This window comes from Vipera ursinii, assembly GCF_947247035.1.
Source record: "Vipera ursinii genome assembly, chromosome: 3".
Lineage (NCBI taxonomy): Eukaryota > Metazoa > Chordata > Lepidosauria > Squamata > Viperidae > Vipera > Vipera ursinii.
In genome coordinates, this window is record NC_139516.1 from 130,837,048 (window position 1) to 130,857,508 (window position 20,461).

Below are 20,461 nucleotides of genomic sequence, written 5' to 3' on the forward strand. Positions count from 1 at the left end.
AAGTGGCCAGCACATGGCCCTCGCCTACTTCACATATCCGGCTTTGTAGGCTCTGGGGTAGAGGATGCCATGAGCAGCACGAGTCAATGTTACCTTTGCAATGCTGCCCAGCCCCCAGCCTGCCCAGTTTTGGCAGGCAGCGGGGTGTTCTCTTCACAGTGCTGAGAGGCTGAGCCAGGTGGCATGAAGCTGAAGAAAAGTGCAATGCTGCCCAGCCCCTAGCCTGTCTGAAGTAGGCAGGGCCATGTGCTGGCCACTTCCAGGTGATGGTGCCTTTCTTCATTCCTCACAAAGAGTGATACCTCCCTAGCACGCGCCCAGGGAGCAGGGCCGACGCAGCAGGAGCTGGTCCCTCGCTGTTTCCAGATGGCCTTGTGGAGCTAAGACTGAATGCATTACAGCATAGATGGCCACCACAAAATTGTACATTGGCTCCCGCCCGGCCTGGGCCAGGGCCAAGGCAGCGAGGACCATTCCCTCACTGTTTCCAGGATGGCTTTGCGGGCCACATGAAACCACTTTGTGGGCCGGATGTGGCCCCCACATGTCAAACATGTGTTTGACATGTCTGACCTATACCATCTCAAACAAGTGACTGTCTAGCGCCTCTTAAAAATCTCCAGTGATGGAGCGCCCACGATTTCTGGAGGCAAGCTGGTTAATTGTCCTCACTGTCAGGAAGTTTCTCCTTAATTCCAGGTTGCTTCTCGCTTCGATCAATTTCCAGCCATTGTTTCTTGTCCTGCCCTCTGGTGCTTTGGTGAATAACGTGAGCCCCTCTTCTTGGTGGCAGCCCCTCAAATACTGGAACACTGCTATCATGTCACTCTGTTTCTTCTTTTCTTTAGACTAGCCATACTTCTATATTGAGTGCCAAATAAACAGGAGACCCTGAGCCTTGATAGAAAGCTCAGAGAAGTTAGCTTATCTGACTTCACCTAGTAAATCCATAGCCACCATGACATTTTAATTAGGAACTTCAGGCTTCATTACTCTTATGGTCTTGTTTCTAAAAATGTTTTATTGCTTTAATATAACTATGAAATGAAAAAAAATAATGCAAATACAGTACAACGAAACAAGATAATACTGCAAAACAAATTAACAAAAAGAAAAAAGCTACAAAAAATATAACTGTTATGTTTATGTAAGAATTGCTAGCTCACTTTGCAAGAGCAAATTGAATCTTGACCACAGAGAAACATAGTCTGCTGTCTTCTTTACACCAGTGAAGTGCCATTTCAAATGGTGAAAGTTGTCACGTTTCATAAAAAACCACCCTTGGTATTTGGTACAAAAGTGTTTTTTTTTCAGGAACTGCTGATTTTGGGGGGGGGGGGAATCATCAAGTTCTTAATAAATAGATAAATTCCAATTTTTGTTATGTGATTTAAGATTTTCAGATCTTAACTTTCTTCTAAGAACTTCAATCAGTGCAGTCAGTTTGGCTGATTTTAAGTAAGGATTTTTCAGAAGGGTCAGTTTCTCATTGGAACATTGTTCAGTTGCTAATTTATAACCAATTATCATTTAAATCAGTACATTGCAGTTTTCAGTGCAGGAAATATAATGGAATTCCCACTATATTTAGGACCAAGCAGTAAGATTGGTCTTGAGATTTGAAAGATGTTTTTGAAAGTGTTTTCATTTTTAATATGTGTAGACCTCAGGTCCCAGAATTCCCTAGCAGTTGGACTCATAGTGGTATATAATCAGTGCCATTTTCATTACAATTTAATGCAATATAGACATTAACAAAATATGTCCAAAATATTATTAAAAAATCAGAAAATTTAAAAGGCTATTTTCATATAAAAATATAACCTTGAAAGGGAAAACCTTGGAGCTTGATCAGCATTGCAGTTGCCCTCAGGGGGCCTGGTGGGTATGGCCAGGGTGGGCGTGGCCTACTGGGTGGGCGTGGCTAGAGTGTGTATGGCCTACTGGGTGGGCGTGGTCAGCTCTACATCGTTCACATCAAGGGTGCCTATGGAGGCCTGGGCAGGAGTGGGACAGATCTGAGGGTCTCTGGCAGAAGGAGGGTCTCTGGGCCAGGGCCAAGACAGTGGGGACCGTTCCCTCACTGTTTCCAGGATGGCTTCGTGGGCCACATGAAACCACTTTGCGTGCCAGATCTGGCCCACGGGACTTGTGTTTGACATGTCTGGTATACAGTGTGTAGTTCCTCCCTTTCTGCTCCAAGCACTTTGGCCGTTAATAGGTTTTGCTCTGCTGCTGCTGCTATTGCTTCTGTTTCAACTTCTCAAAAAATGTTCCCCTTTGCTTTCTCTGGAATTGCTAAATTTCTTGCTCAAGACTTGGTGTCTTTTTGTCATTATTGTTTTGCCAATCTCTTCTTTGTTGACACTCCTCAGTCTTTATGCAATTTATAATGCCTCTGTTAAATTACCTGTTCAAGTCTCTGCCCTGTTACTTTTGCTCCAAATCCCTTTTTTTTTTAAAAAAAAACAACTTGTATTGCTTTAATGCTAATTCTTCAGCTCAAAGAGTTCTGGAAATAGTGGGCTTTATGAAAATGTTTGACATTTTTACCTGGGATTTTTTTTTGAAGGAAGTCATAATACTGAACTGGTATAAAATGAATATTTTGGGGTATCTGCTCTAAAGGTTTCAGCTGTCTTTTCCACTTATTCTAAGAGGATCCTGTGCAAAGGCCAGGATGGACCAAATGGTTGTTTTCCATTTCAGTTTCAAATGCAGGGGGTCCTTAGTTAACAACCACTCGTTTAGTGATCATTTGAACTTGTAATGGCACTGAGCGAGTAGAACTTACAACTGGCCATCACAATGTCCTGTGCTGATATGCTCTTTGTTCATGACCTTCTTTGCCAGCTTCCTACACAACGAAATCAATGAGGAAATTGCATACGGTGGGTGGTAAGGTGACATCCTTGCTTAAGTGTCATGAGATTCACTTAACAGTGACAACCAGAAGTGCTGCAGTTGCCATCACTAAGTGGCATGACAACTAGACATTGTGCTTTATGACCATATCATTTAGAAATAGTACCGGTAATTCCAGTTCCAGTTACCATCATTAATTGATGACTACCTCTGTTGATCAGTAATTTAGATCTAATTAAGTTCACAACTAATTCTTTATATATAATCTACAGTCATGGAACAAGGCAGTCATCTACAAAAATGGCACCCATCCAGTATAATGGAAAGCTGAAGCCCATGTTGGCGAGGAATTCTGGGGATTGACATTCCATGAAATCATAAAAGTTGGAAAGAGTCCTTTTGGCATCAAGCCCAACCTCCTGCTTAGTGCAGGAATTCAAATTAAAGTATCTTAGGCAAGTGACTGTCTAGCTGCTGGTTCAACACCTGGAGGGTGCCAGATTGGTGAGGGCAGCTAAAAATCTTATAAAAGTGTCATAAGTAATTACAGTGGAATTTCCTAGCAAGCCTAAATAATGATATACTAATCACAATGACTAATACTGGCCCTGGTGAATTGAAGTATGGTATAACTTAGTATAACGTATTACCTGAAGAACCATCTTTTCCCAAGATTTTCTACCTGTCTAATCTGATCCAACAGACTAGGCATGCTGCAGATCCCCTCAGCCAAAGTGTGTCGACTGGCGGGAATTAGAAGATAGGCCTTTTCTGTTGTAGCCCCTGCTTTATGAAATATTCTCCCCTCTGAGTTTATAATGGTCTCAACCCTGTTGGCTTTTCTCAAAGCTTTTTAATTTCCTTGCCTTCTTGATCACATGTCCAATTGCACGTTAAAGTTCATCACAATTCATCCAGTGTATCCCATGCCAGGATGTTGATATTTGAGATATATTTGTCAATCACTGTTTCTTCTGTGATTAGATTATATATTCATGTAATATTGCAAAAGGAAAGCCGGCGGTTGAAAACTATTCATAGTTCTCAGTTGAACTGCTTAATGGCCCTTCAGATTGAAGTGAGGGATAAATCACATACTCATATGAATGAGTTAACACAGCAGTACAGTAACTATTGGGTAGGTCTGCTGCTATTGTATTTAAAGCATACTCTGACAATTTATTAGACAACTGGGCATACTTTTCAAAACTTACTTGTAGCAAACACACTACATATCTATGATGTACAAGTGTATTTGATATATATTTACTGTGGTTTGTGACCTATGCAATAAAATTTTGAAAGATAAACATTTGCATGAAAATCTGCAGAGGACTCTGAAAATAGATTCCATTGACAATGCTACCCCAATGATTTGAATAATTCCATACATTATGGCAGTAAAATGACTATAGGACTTTCATAGGGGAATTCTTTGAAACTTTGCTTCTGAAACTGTCCTAGCATATAAATTGTCTATTCATGAATATACTCAGGTAAAATGGAGACGACTATCATGCTGAGCCTTCCAGAGAATCCGGTGCTCCAAAAAAATGGCCAATGAGTTTGGAGGAATATTTTCCAAAGCATTGATCTGAATAGTTTTTGAGAGCAAGCTATGTTCTCTTTTCATACAACAGGTCATCAAAAAAGTGCATTCTGGGGCTTAATATGCTCTTACTAGACGTGAGGGGCAAGAGAACATGTTGCATGGTATGAATACAGAATGGGCATTGCATTGGGTGTTGCATGTCTGCCTTTTTATCTTGGAGCTGTCTGTTAAATATATCCCAAGTTATCAGAGGCTGCATTTATAGTACACATTTCATGAGAGTCACATTATCTTTCCATGAGGTTATGTCTTCTTGATGTATCTTTTGGATGCCACTGTAATATTATTAATGGTACATAATTTCCCCAAAATACTACTGTTAATTTTTCTTTTGGAAAAGTTCAGTCTGTGAATGCTTGACTTCTGGGTCACTCTACCTCATTGTTCTGGCATGGCAGAAGATTATTCTTTGTTCATTTTACCCATGGAAGCTTGATGAGCTCTCCACTATTTGGTTTTTCTTTTTTTTTGGTTGGCAAAATTTTTGATGCTTTGTATTCCTAATTGCATAGGTTGTGTACAACACCACAAAAAAGACTGTTCTCCTGGTTCAGAAGCAGTGCCAACATACAGAATATATTCAGACACTGAGGTATTGATTTGTGGCTGATTTGTGGTTATTTCAGTGCCCTGAGTTGTTTTAGGAATATGCTATGGTAGATTGCAACCGATAACGATATCAGTCAAACTCTTTTAGACTCCAACTTGGTGATTACTTTTTGTTGTGAACCGTTTACTACAGTATTAGACTTTTTTAAAAAGTCAGCAGAAGCAGGTCAGTTTTAATAGTTCTGAAATGCTTCAGTCAGAGGAACAAAAAGGAACATTAAGTTACACAATGAACGTCATATAGGCATGTCATGGTTTCTGGCCCCCAGTAATGGTTGTATCTGTTCTTGTGTGTGTGTGTGTGGGGGGGGGGTGTTTTGCTGTATTGTTGTGAATAAAGTCTGCTCCTTTGAAACAAATGAGTAAAAGTATTTGGTTTTGGGAGGAAAAACCCATTCCTCTGAAACTAGTTAGTTGTAAAATTGATATAAGATAATACACCAAATATGAAATTGAGTGATTGTATCTAAGTAGTTTTTCTTTTTAAAAAAATCAATTTGGAAGGAGAAAAAAGAGAGGGAGGGAAGGAGGGAAAATTAAACTTGAATGGAAACCTGGTCATTTCAGCTCACTGTATGCAGAGTTAGGAGTTGCAATATCTGCAGTATTATTAATATCTACATATGCCTGTATCACTTAAAATTCTCTTACATGTGGAACACTAAGAAACTGAGGTATGAGTAATCTGTCCAAGAACATGACTCAGAAGGAAGGAAACCAATCTGCAGTTCCAAAACTGGCCTGTTTGCAACTACTTGTTCTGGATAAGAATATCAAATGCAGAAGATTAGGTTCAGGAAGTTGCAAACTAGAGTGGCAAAACAATCTGGCATTTTGAACGATAATATCTACCTTGTCTGATTTCCATCACAGAGGTAACAGAGTTGAAAAAAAATCACAGTGGATTGCTTTAAGTGTACAGTGGATTTATTCTGTGCAAAATAAGATATTTTTAAACTGTTGTTTGGAAAACAAGACAAGTGGAGAAAACATTATCGAAGGCAACAGAACCGTAAGTAGCAGCCACAGAAATTGAGAGTATGCAGTGGAAACTCTTAAAGTAACCTATTCCAGAGATATAGAAACCAGAATTCAAGCTCACTTATGTACAGTAAATTGGAGGCCCAAATAATTAACAAACTGAGAATATCTCTTGATCCTGTCAAACAGAGCTGACCAGACTATTCCCTAAGGACAGAAGTGGCTTTAAGGCATACTGAAATGGATCCAACTTCTGTTAGGTCTCTTACCCAGGTCAAATTGTACAGACATAATATTTCAGCGCTGTAAAGCTGTTCTTTCATCTCTTAAATTAATTTAGTTGTCAGGTTAGCTTGAATAAAGAACAGGACTGGCCTTGAAACATGGAAGATACATTCCATGCAGATTTTACATTTCAGTCATTCCTGGCATAAGTAACTTTAAAAGTTAGCCTTAAAGGTTTGCAGATATGAAAATCAATCCAATCATAATTACTTTTAATTTTCAGTCATTTAAATTGTCCTATTATACTCAATTGTCCCATTCAATTGTCTCATTGTTTGATCCATTCAGATCTTTTTGCACACGTGTACTCAGTTAATCTTATATAAAATAAAGGAATTATAGCCATGCAGGTTTATAAAATTATATTCCTGTTAGACATGACCCACATTTAAATCTCCCTGAATTGAATTGGTGAGAGTATTTCTGTACTTTTACTTTTTATTTATTACTATTTTAAATATTACGTTTAGACCTCCCTAATGTTCTGTACCAGCCTGCTACCGGCCCTGCAGAAAAGGCAGGGACAAGCCCTTTTACAAGAAGGCAAGAGGCTGGAATTAAGCCTGCCAAATTTATTGATACAAAAACAAACAAGACACGAACCAAGAAACAGGAGCTTTTCAAGCGGTTGCCTTCAGCAAACCAGCCTTCCCACGCATTCCCCTTTTATACAGTTTAGGGCGTGGCTTCTCTCTGCCTCCTTCCGAGGTGCCCCATTGCCTTCCTCTGTTTACTCCTGATTGACTGCCTCCTGCGTCGGGCGTCCTTGAACAGGGCCAGCTGTGGGTCATCTTCATCCACGCTGTCAGGCTCACACAGCTGGGTCTCTGTCGTGACCAGGTGGGAAGGGCCTGGCTGAGGGCTCTCATCAGCAAGCTCTTCAACACCCCCCTCCCCCTCCTCTGAGTCGTCCAACCCAACTGCCGAACCCACAGGCTGACCCTGAATCACAACACCTAAGTTACAATAAGATTGGGATGGGAAGTTGAGCACTTCAAAGGGGATTGGACCAAACCACACGTGGTCATGGCTAACTTTGTGATAGGGTACCTGACATGGCAAGGAACTGTTGTCTGCTTTCAACAGTTATGATCACGGAAAGCTCCAAACGTTACAATATGGGGAAAGTTTGCAAGTGCAATATAAAATCAAAACAAAACAGTAGGAATATAACAGAATAAGTTTATTCCTATGAAACGAAATTTCCCCTTTTAAGATAATTGGTCTAAAGCAGGGGTCCCCAACCACCGGTCCATGGACTGGTACCGGACCATGGCATGCCAACAACCAGGCCGTGGCATGCCAACAACCAGGCTGCACAAACAAGCAAAGCCCCATCCCCGGGATGCAGGCAGCACACCAAACCACACCCCCTCCGGTCCATGGAAAATAGTCTCTCCACGGAACCGGTCCCTGGTGCCCAAAAGGTTGGGGACCTCTGGTCTAAAGGGCAGGACAGCTTTCCTTGTCATGAAAACATGGATATATTTTATTACATACCTATACGGGTTTTGTGGGGTGTTAAATCAATTGGATAAAATTGCAAATTAACTATGTTACAGTGGCTGTCAAAACAGTTCCCAAATGGCCTCTAGCTAAAACAGACCTCATATTAAGAGTCAGGAGATTTTTTTTTCCTATGCCAAGTAGAAAAGCTTTGCAAGACTGCACATTCATTCAAGTTCTTTTTGGAAGTTTACTGGTTTGGCTCTTAATAGAACAAGTTCAGACAAAGCATGCTTATTTCAGGATTTCTTGGACTGCATGATACATTTATTGTGCACAATTAGGATGGAGGCGCTGGAAGCAGCGTTTTACAGTGAATGTTTGCCTTTCAATTTCTGAAGAGTGAAAGAAGCAAACCAAAGGAGGAAGGGATAAAACTTGTCTCCAGGTAAGGCCATGCACGTGATCACATTTTTTTCACCTGGAACATCTCCGAGATGCAGGACATGGGATAATTGTAGTAATGCCAAGCACCAGAGAAATCAGGAAATCCAGGCAGTTCAAATGAGTATACAGATTTATTGCAAGCTTAAGCTCTCTACAAGAATCTGAACTGCTACTAGGTCGAAGCAAATTGGTGGTAGATAAAGAGTGTAAGGAATTCAAGGTGAACTGGATTTAATAGCTCTTGTGGGTGAGAAGGGACTCATGACTGATGATGCCTTTGACCCTCTCCCTTGGGCACAGCCTGGTTATCTCCAACATGCATAGTGACAGGAGAACCATAGATTTCAAAGCTAAATAAATACTCATATTGATTTTGTGGTGATGGTTATGCTGGGGAATAAAATTCTATGAAATTTTATTTTTAAAGGAAAATTGTGGTGGCATGAGGCTCTTTCCTAAAACACTCATTTTCTAATAAGATCTTTGAATGCTTCCCTACATGGACACCACAGTCTTCTAGTGTAATTGAGAAGGCTAGGTCTTGGCATTAGGACCTGCCCAGTGTTGGTTGGAAGATGGACAGCAATATAGATGTATTAAATGAATAAATAAGTAGATAAATGCAAGATTAAAGGAGGAGCTTTGTCTGTCATATGCACACTTGGCCGCCTATAGCTTAATCAAATTTCCAGTTCTACAGTTTTTGATCAATGTTATCAAATTTCATGAATGTACCGTTCTCTCCTTCCATCTTTATTTATTCTTTGCTGGAAGGTTTTTCTCAAATAACAGAGTTACATGCATTTTCTCTTATGTTAGTGTCCCAAGAATCCCAAGAAAAATAGGAATTTTTCATGACTCTTATTCTAAATAGAAGGCTAAATATACAGGTGTTCTTTCCCCATTTAATACATTCAATCTTGCCCATTCTGGTGGTATCACTGCATCACAACCATGTCTGCTAGCCACTCCGTCCCCAAGAACCACTTAGGGAATGGAAGGGAAGCCCATCTCCTTCACAGAGGTTGTAGCTGTTGCTGCCACCAATATGCTCATAAATACCATTATTACTGGCAAGCAACATTGTGCTGCTTGTAACTTTTTTTTAGTACTCAAATATGAGAAACGGGATGTTGACTTATGTAGACATTTGTTCTGATCCAGTAGCTTGTTTTGTTTAGATAAACTAGTAAATACTAAAAATGGTCAGCTTCAATTATTTTAAAGGAATCACCCTCTCTTGTTGCTACTAGCACATTATTTTGTACAACACCTGTTTCTAACTCACATGTTTCAGATCTGAACCTCTGATTTTGATAGGCATAACCTATCAGTGCTAAATGAATCTGAGTGTGTTCCTTGCTGAATTTACTTCAGAAAGAAATCTTCCTCTGACATTGTCATTCCCAGTGCTTTGTAGGACATTACAGTAAATCATCATTAATATGTTTAGATATATTTGTTTATCCTAAGCCTTATTCTTATTTCCAGTATCTGAAATACAATAAAAATACAGATGAAATACTGTATACTCAGAAGCTTCATTTGGTCCAGAATGTAGTGGGTTGGTTATAAGGATCCTTAACTTTGCCCACATGGAAACTTTCCTTCATGAACTGCATCAGACCCCAGTAGGCTTCTGGGTGCAATTCAAGGTGCTGTTTATCACTTATAAAAGCTCTGTGTGGTTAATTTGCATGACTGCCTGCTCCCAAGACTAAGACCATTTCACATGCTCCAACAAGATCCATATCTCCTCACTGAAATAATATGTAGAGGGCATAAGAGCTGCTAGCAAGGCAGCCATCAGATAAGAGGGGCATCATGTGGACCGAGAAAACATCTCAGACAAGCCCGAATTCATATGAAGATTAAGTGAGGAAGAAGGAAGGCCAATCAGGCTTGAGAGATTCTATTTCTGTAACTGTTAAGGTAAAAAAATAAACCTGGCATTTATGACCCCAGTTTCTTTGGTCTGCCTTGTTAACATGATATTCTACAACTTTGGATACATACCTTTTTAGTAGTGGCCCCTGGATGTTGGAATTTGTCTTGGGATGAGCATAGTTCTAAATCAAATGAGCCACAGTATATTTTTGGTCTGGTTGCCATTTTATTATTTTAGTTCACTTTTAATGCTGTGGGTTTTTTTTGTTTTGCATTTGTTTTTAACTATCTTTGAATGACTTTTAGAGACATATTGTTTGAGTTGGGCACCTATAACTAAATAAACGCTTCATTTGATCTCTTTGTTAAAAACCTAATATTTTCCGTACCCATGTTTGGATGAAACCTGGAGAAGGTGTAGAACAGCATAGCCACCAGCAACTGATTGTTGTTGAAACATGGAATCAAATGAATCTTTCTTAAATAACTTAAAATGAGTTGTAAGCTTATTCACTTAATACAGGAATCTCCAAACTTGGCCCTTTTATGACTTCTGGACTTCAACTCCCAGAATTCTTCAGCCAGCATGGCTGAAATTGAAGTCCACAAGTCATAAAAGGGCCAAGTTTGAAGACCCTTGACTTAATATTACAATGTATCTATAATCTGTCAATCCTTGCCTTCCCTGGCACCCAGTATATATTCATAAACCCAACTGGTGGATGGAGGTTTTCCCAGGGCCAGGATTCAGAGCTTCTTTCAGGCACAACCTCTTACTCATACCACTCAAATACCTCTCTTCTTGGTTCTCTGCTTTCTCCAGAAAGTAAACTGGGAAGAGGTACTTTGTGCTACTATACTTTGATTGGCAGTTCTTATTCCCCATCAAGTAACCCATCTTTTCCTAAAATTGCCAACTTACTGTGGTTGAGTAGGTATTGGGTATTATCAGGGCTTTTTTTGTCATAGAACGCTCAGAACAGAGTTCCGGCACCTTTTTTGGATGGAACCTTGTAGGGTAGGCAAGGCGGTTTGTATGACATGTGTGAGTTCCAGCACCTTTTTCTTTTACAAAAAAAGGACTGGGTATTATCCATTCCCAGTGCTTTAAAAAAAATCCCATCCATTGATCCCAATGGAGAATAAAATAAGTACATCACGATTAGCTTGGTCTACTTCAGGGTGCTGGTTCATGATCATTTGATGGGAAATAAAGCAAACACATCCCTAAGAGTCCTAGTTTCAAGACATACAGCCGGTAGGAACACTGCTGGCTATATATTTAATGATGGAGGTTTCTGTGGGGTACTGGGGTAATCTCTAGAGTAGACTACCTTATTGCCAGAGGAACTGTACCCTTAACCCATTTGATATGATTTGAAGAGGTTTGGATTGCTCTCTTGATGGCTCTCCTCCTCCCCCCAAAATGTTGAAAAGTAATTATAAATTTTGAATGCATTGCCTTTCATTCTGTTGGGAGACATAGATATACAGTAGATCTGTTTTAAAAATTGTAAAGATTTACTGCTTTACATTATTTGATTTAAGGAAGATTTAAATAACCCCAAAATGAAGATTTATGAATTCTGAAAACATGGGGGATAGGTTAGAAGTTTATTCTTGATTCAAATGTTTGTGAATATTTTTTAAGAATGACAAAAACATAATGTTGGTCATAAGCACTATGATATATGGCACCTATTAAACTTGTTATCTGTCTGAATTCTGCATTCTTCTATTTATATCAATCTAGAAGGTGTCTCATTAAGGATAAATACCACTTCTGTACTTCGTTTTCATCTGCAAAATATTTTATAGTGGTTTGTTTATGTAAGAAGTGTATAAAATAGCTTAAATGGGTTTTCAGGATGAAGATTTCAGGTGGGTGGCTTGCCCCAAAGCAAGCCACCCACCTGAGTTTGTGTCAAGGCAGGACTTAAAGCCACAATTATAAGACAGATTCATGTGCAAAAGTTATAACAATTATTTGTCTACTCATCAAAATTTGCTACACAATATTCCTGGTCTGCCAACCAAACATATGTTGTCTTTGACTTATCACCTAATTATGGTTACTATTTGAATACCACATTTACAATAAGATGCCACTACAATGGTGTAGTTTAAAAATACATCATATTGTAATTTTATAAAAAAACCCAAGAGCTTTGGACAAACTTATCGACGATCACATAGAAATTAGTCAAAAATTGTTATTCTGTAAAGTAATGTGTTGGTAAACAGTGTGTTACTGGATACAGTAACTTAACTGTGTAGATCTAATCTTTCTTCAAGATATGTACTGCAAATTTCATCCTGCCCCTTTACTTGTCAGGGTATGTAAATTAAGCAGAGTAATTTCAATGAACTATGCCAACTAGACAATATGCACCAAATCTTTCTCCTAGAATTATTGATTCTTGCTTTCAATTTCATATTGTCTCTGGTTATTAGAAGAAGTATGTACATTTGTTGCATCTGCTGGATCTCTAGAAAGCTAATTGTGGGATGACTCAATCATCATGATCCTTTCCCTCATGAAAGGTAGTTTCACAGTATTAAACATCAGCCAATCTTCTCTGTAAGAAGATTCTCTGTAAGCAACGAAACACCATAGCCTGTATTCTTACCATTTTATTTTACATCATATGATTTTTTGGGGGGTAATCCTGACTGAATGAAAGATATTTCATATCCATGCAAATCTAATCTAACCCAATGATTTGGGATGGAAGTCCAAGAACTCTCTTACTTTGTTCTCATAGTCCAGTTGAAATAAGAGAACTACAGACAAGATAAACTTGATTTTTTCTTGGGGGGGGAGCAATAAATGTATTTGTATGAAATTTTGGAGCAGCTCTGGCTTTTGTATGAATTGAATATGTGGATACAAGGGAATGAAACTGGTTATGGCAATTCGGTACAAGGAATCTAACTGATTTCAGAGAAGCAGCTAGTAAAAACAGCATTTTTTTCATCGTTTGCTGACTTATTTGAAATGTTTAGCTTTGTCTCTGAGAAATGTATCATTTTTTTCATTATATAGCATTATATAGAAAAAGAGATCCTATTGAAAAAAATATTTTTTTTAGTCGTTGACCCAATGGTTAGGAAAAAGTTTCTTAGGATGACCAGTTCTTGATTTCACAAATTTTGGTATCCAGACAAAACCCACAAAATAGAATGCAGAATTAGTAAATTCTGGTGGATCGTGTTATTATTAAATATGGGGACTTAGAAAGCCTTTTCATGATGAATTAGATTGCATATATTCTAAACCAAGATATGCAACTTGCAGAGGATGAAGTAGTGTTTGTGTGGCTAGTGGATGGCTAGTACAGACGTTCTTTTTTATTTTTTTTTATTTTAATAGCGTTGCCCTTGAGATGGGCCAAAACTATGTCAGTCTGAAAATTGTCGCTCTTGAGATGTTTGTTTTATCACATCCCCAAAATAAAGCCATTTCTGGGGTGTTTTTTTTTGTTTTTTTTTTGCTTTGCTCAGCCACTGTTTTTTTTTTTTTTTTGCTGAGTGCTGCAGTTTCTTGAAGTAGCCTGGAGCTTGGGTTGGGGGTGGGGAACCCTGCGAAAAGGGACTTGGCTTTCATGAGAGACACAGGAACTGGCTCCTATGCCAGGCAACACCTTTGCTTTGGGAGCTTCATTGGCTGCCAGTTTGCTTCTTGATGTGATTCAGGATGGTGGTCGTTCCCTGTAAAGCCCTGAGTGGGGCCTGGTTCCTTGAGGGACTGCCTCTCTCCCATAGTTTCTGCCCAGATGATCCAATCTTATCAGAGTTGGTGTGCTTCTAGAACAGGGCTCTTCAAACTTGGCCCTTTTATGACTTGTGGACTTCAACTCCCAGAATTCCTCAGCCAGACATGCTGGCTGAGGAATTCTGGGAGTTGAAGTCCACAAGTCATAAAAGGGCCAAGTTTGAAGACCTCTGTTCTAGAATATTTGTAGCTCAGGGTTGAACTGTCTGGTCCTTGATGCTCTCTGAGCTTGTTGCTTTCTTGCGGAAGTTTCATTGCCAAAGTACCGTAGGTAACATGATCAGTGTTGATGATGTTACCTAGTTTGACAATGAAATGTCTACGAGAAAACAACCAAGATCAGAGAGCACCAAGAACCCCAAAGTTGGCACAATCTGGGTTCCTTTGCTTAAACAAAGGTTACCTCTCAGGATCCAAGAAGTGCACCTTCTCTCTGTAGCAGTGCCTGTCCTCTCCAATGAGATTTCCCCCCATTTGAACAAAATCCACGCTACTGGTGTTTTGACGGGTCTTAAAGATCTGACTATTTGACTGGTCCTGTGGTGAGTGTGGTTTAAGCCCCGCCCCCTTTTTTTCCTTGCTGCCATCTTTATTCTTCTTTTGGCATTTGTGTCAATACACGTCCTCGAATGGAAGCAAACACGAATCTCCAGCAGGAACGTTTGTTCTCTCTTGTTTTTAAATATTTTTACCAATTTATAAACCGCCCTGGTAATCAGGCCAACATATAAATGTAAAAAATAAATAATTGAAAGGCGCAAATAGCTCTCTGGGTCTGAGACATGGATCACTTGATATTTTCCTTTAGATGGATAGTGTAGTGAATCGGTGTGCTCAGATGAGGAGAATGCAGGCGCTGTGAGAGGAGTTGCTGGAGGAGCTGTCAGTGTTTGGTTGCAGTTTAGGGCAGTAGCCCCCCCTTTTTTTAAACCAGAACTTGGAACATCCGTAATGTTTTCCACAAGGTTGATAACAGGTAGTCCTCGACTTATCACCACAATTGAGCCCCAAAATTTCTTTTTTTTTAATTGAAAAGTTTTATAAAAGTTACAATATTATCCCATCCCCAACCCACCCCTAAACCCACCCTCCCCCTCCCCCACTTCCCACAGCTGATTACAGGGTTACAAATATATAATAATCATAATCTAACTAACATTAACCAACTATATAAATAACCAAATACATAATGCACTTTAACCCGCCTATAACATAATTACAAACAATCTAAAAGTATCCAACTTATACTAATACAATAATAATACCATATAATTAAAACTAATAATTAAAAAAAACCAAAAATTTCCAGTATAATAAATTATAAAAATCTAAAATTTACTCATAAGCTAAATGGTACTTTTTAGTTCCATATTTTTTCTGAATATAATCTATCCATCTTCTCCAAACCGAAATGTATCTTTCTTGTGAATGATCCTTCAAATAAGCAGAAATCTTAGCCATTTCTGCTAAATTTGACATTTTAAGCGTCCATTCTTCTATAGTAGGCAGGCAATCCTTCTTTCAATATTGCCCTACCAATAACCTTGCAGCTGTTATCAAATTCAACATCAAGTTAATTTCTTTAGTATCACAATCTGTAATAACACCCAATAAAAATAATTGTGGGGTAAACTTTATCTTTCTCTTAAAAATCCAAAATTTCTGTTGCTAAGCGAGACAGTTGTTCAGTGAATTTTGCCCCATTTTGCATCTTTTCTTGCCACAGTTGTCAAGTGAATCACTCCGGTTGTTAAGTTAATAACAACTAACTTGGTTAGTTAAGGGAATCTTGGTTGTTAAGGGAATTTGGCTTCCTCATTGATTTTGCTTGCAAGAAGATCGCAAAAGGTGATCATATGACTCCGGGACGCTGCAACCGTCATAAATATGAGTCATTTGCCAAGGCTCTGAATTCTGATCACGCGACTGCAATGGTCGTGTGGAAAACAATCCTAAGTCACTTTCTTTAGCGCTTTTGTAACTTAGAATGGTCACTAAATGAGCTGTTGTAAGTCAAGGACTAGCTGCATTCCCTTACATCAGAGGTAGGCAACCTTGGCTCTTTTATGACTTGTGGACTTCAACTCCCAGAATTCCTGAGCCAGCATGAAGTCCACGAGTCATAAAAGAGCCAAGGTTGCCTACCCCTGCCTTAGATAAACAAACAAAAATAGCTGCTGGATGAGGCTTTTCCCAGAACCTAAACCAGAAGTAGCCATGGAGGAAGAGAAGGCCTTGGCCAGTTGGGAGGGGATAGTCCTGCAGTGGTCTGACTGGAGCCTTTCTGGCTGCCAGTCTCTCTCATTCTCCATGCAACGTAGACTATTTACATAGGAGGTGTTACTGCTTTTGCAATGGAAGTCATCATTTTTCTGCCAGCATAATTTGATCAAAGATAAATAAAAGGGCCCCCAAAGGTCCCTGGAATTTATAGCCTTCTCAAAATAACACTTGCAACCTCCAAATCAAACTGAAATGCAAAATAAATATATTTAAAAATCACATCATACTCTTTGTCAGGAGCACCAAGGCCCCTTTGGCTTGAAAGGATTAGCTGGTAACATCACTGTTGCCCAGGGACCTCCAGCTGGGGACTCCTTTCATGTCCCCAGCAGGAGCTCGGGTGTAGGACACAAGCTCACCCCACCCCACAGCAGCACTTGGGTCTTGAATGCAGGCATGCTGCTTGTCAGCTCAGCATTCTAAGCAAGTGAGCCACCATGCTCCCATTTTTATCAACACAATTAATAAAATAAAACTGTTGACATCTTGCAAGATTGTCAGATTTTCTAAGATGTTGGCAATTTCACCAAAGCCTTGGATCCAAATCTCTTGAAATCTTTTGAAGGAATGCTGAAATAGGCTTAAGATACAGAAGGATCTGGACAGACTTGAACATTGGGCGCTATCTAATAAAATGAAATTCAATGGTGAAAAAAGCAAGGTTCTGCATTTAGGCAAGAAAAACCAAATGCACAGGTATAGTTTAGGTGGTACCTTGCTCAATAGTAGCAACTGTGAGAGGGATCTTAGAGTCCTAGTGGACAATCACTTAAATATGAGCCAGCGGTGTGCTGCAGCTGCCAAAAAAGCCAACACAGTCCTAGGCTCCATTAACAGAGGGATAGAATCAAGATCACGTGAAGTGTTAATACCACTTTACAATGCCTTGGTAAGGCCACACTTGGGATACTGCATCCAGTTTTGGTCACCACAATGTAAAAAAGATGTTGAGACTCTAGAAAGAGTACAGAGAAGAGCAACAAAGATGATTAGGGGACTGGAGGCTAAAACATATAAGTAACAGTTGCTGGAATTGGGAATGTCTAGTTCAGGGGTCTTCAAACTTGGCTCTTTTATGACTTGTGGACTTCAACAACCAGAATTCATCAGGCAGTGTGTCTGGCTGAGGAATTCTGGGAGTTGAAGTCCACAAGTAATAAAAGGGCCAAGTTTGAAGACCCCTGCTCTAGTTTAATGAAGAGAAGGGTGAGGGGTGACATGATAGCAGTGTTCCAATATCTCAGGGGCTGCCACAAAGAAGAGGGAGTCAAGCTATTCTCCAAAGCACCTGAAAGCAGGACAAGAAGCAATGGATGGAAACTAACCAAAGAGAGAAGCTACCTAGAACTAAGGAGAAATTTTCTGACAGAACAATTAACCAGTGGAACAACCTGCCTCCAGAAGTGGTGAATGCTCCAACACTGGAAGTTTTTAAGAAGAGACTGGACAGCCATTTGCCTGAAATGGTATAGGGTTTCCTGCCTGAGCAGGGGGTTGGACTAGATGACCTACAAAGGTCTCTTCCAACATCATCATCATCATCATCATCATCATCATCATATTATTATTATTATTATTATTATTATTATTATTATTATTATTATTATTATTATTATTATTATTATTATTATTAAAATCTTAATGCAAAACCTTAGGAATTTTGACAACATTGTGAGAGATCTCAGCATAAACTACACAGGAATTTTCCATTAGTGTTTTGTATGTGAAGTCCATTGAATAATATTGTCCAATGGTGTCTCTGCCCGAAAAGATAGTGACTCTTGTGTTTTACAAGCTGTTCTTTGGAAGCAACTTCACACCCATTTTCAGTTTTTCCCCCCTTTATTTTAAAAGATGGTAGCTTTTTATTTCAGCTTAATAGAGATTATGGAACAGAGGTACACATGAATTTTGCAGAGATACAGCAACGTAGTGTATGTTGTTTTTCAGCTTCTTAATGAGCATATGGGCACAATAGTCAAACATGTTCACTATGACCTCGTAAATATGTCTATTCAAAATATTCTGGGAATTAATCCAAAATTATAACCTTTATACTTCACTAATCTCGCACATTCAACACCTGGTCTTGTATCCCCCCCTCCCCTTCACAATGATTGACAACCCTAATCACATACTTCTTTACAATCTGCCAGAAACCGATAACAATAATCCAAGGAAGTACTTTCTCTGTTTGATTCAGGACACGTAATAAAACTCACACTCTGGAAAGGTTTCAAAAGACAGAATAGTATAGGCAGAACTTCTGCCTGCCAAAACTTGCAGTTCAGGTTGCCATTAAAGACCCTTTTTAAAAAAAAAGAGAAAAAGAAAGCAGCCTAAAATAAGCTGAATTGAAATATATTTCTGAAGTAAATAAGAAGTGGGCAGGTTTTATTTTAATTTTGAATTTTCTAGAAGGAAAAACAAGCTCAATTAAATGGACACCTGAAATGGGTTTGTGATGTTCATCACCCCTCCCCCCAAATAATAATAATAATAATAATAATAATAATAATAATAATAATAATAATAATAATAATAATTGTTAAAAGCAGCTTGATTCCTGATTTTGGTGGAAAAAGGGCTTTTAGAAACTACAGTGGTATAGAAAACACATATTTTTGTGTACTGCTCAGAATCCGCTATATAAATTAGTTTAATAAATAAAACTAGTGAATTCTTCCACTCATAAAGTATGATTCAGTGAGGTGCTGATGAATTTATCATTTTCCTCCAGTAATTTATATTTCAATCATTGAGGTTGCCCGGCTGCTGTAAAAACAAAACCCCTGTTACAGTATTAATAATCGACTCTCAAGAATAGAAGAAATTAATCTTGTGAAAAAGGTGTTGCAAGATCACCTTGTCTGACCAGTTTTCAGCCTTAACAGGGATGTGTTTGGTTAAAATATTCTGGTGGAATCAAGCCAGATGCTGCCTTAGCCAATGGATGAATGATGAACCCGACTTTTCTTAAATCTTGTATCACAAATGAAGCTGTGGAATCTCTTTTCTTATAATGAACCATTCTCAGGGCTAGTGGAATTAGAACTAACAGTCCTGATCTGGAATGTGCTACAAGTTCAAATAAGTTTGTTTCCAGACTTTGCCATCTCATTATTTCCATCAGCCCTAATTGTGGCTTTGTTGGCACCTTGAACAATGGTGAAATTTTTCAAGTCTCATTTTTTTTAAAAAAAACACACAACAAAATATGTGGGATTACTTTTAAGCTTAAACTGAAAATAGGTACATGTCCAACCAGTTCAGGCATTTTCAAAGTGGATAGTTTAGCCAAAGCTATGTGTCACTTCACATGGATCATTTAGTTCCAACAGTTGCAGGGCAAATACCCTGCTTTGCAAATGTAATAATAAGCAAGCCATATTTTTCAAACAGTAGAGATCTGTTTTATGTTGCATACCGCCTTCTGCATTTTTAAATGTATCAGCTGCTGTCTACCATTTTTATGGTGGCCAAGTAGATCTGCGTGCCAGGATCTGAAACTGTATGTGTATATAAAAAGGTCATTTTTAAAACTATATATATATATATATATATTAACGTGTATTTCAATGACCATCTTGCCATGAGGAAAAGAAGGAACTGAAGCTGTCATTCAACGTACAGAATGATATAACCAACCCAGCGATGCCCTCGACGTGATGTCCCGTTGCCTAGAGGCGGTCCGGGTTTGGATGGGGAGGAACAGGCTTCGACTCAATCCCACCAAGACTGAGTGGCTGTGCATACCGGCAACTCGGATGAACCAGTTTTGTCCATCTTTAACTATGGGGGGTGAAGTGTTACCCCCCATTGATAGGGCTTGCAACTTGGGCGTCCTCCTGGATTCACGGCTCACTTTGGAAGATCATATAGGAGCCGTGGCCAGGGGGGCTTTTGCCCAGGTTCGCCTGGTGCGCCAGTTGCGACACTATCTGGACCGAGATGCCCTATGCACAGTCACTCATGCACTCGTGACCTCCCGGTTAGACTACTGCAATGCTCTCTACATGGGGCTGCCCTTGAGGACCACTCGGAGGCTTCAGCTGGTGCAGAATGTGGCCGCGCGAGTTGTGATGGGAATGTCCCGATACTCCCATGTAACACCTCTTCTCCGCGAGCTGCATTGGCTTCCGGTTGCCCTCCGGGTTAGATTCAAGGTGCTGGTAATGACCTGTAAAGCCCTAAATGGCATGGGTCCGGGTTATCTTAGGGAGCACCTGCTGCCAGCATCAATCTCCCATCGTCCTGTGCGCTTCCACAGG

General features: G+C 39.4%; 1 protein-coding gene across 1 annotated transcript in view; it reads left to right on the top strand.

The window, feature by feature from the left end:
* BASP1 (brain abundant membrane attached signal protein 1) overlaps positions 1-20,461 on the top strand; it is an 80,109-nt gene that overhangs the window by 17,374 nt on the left and 42,274 nt on the right. The window lies entirely within an intron of this gene.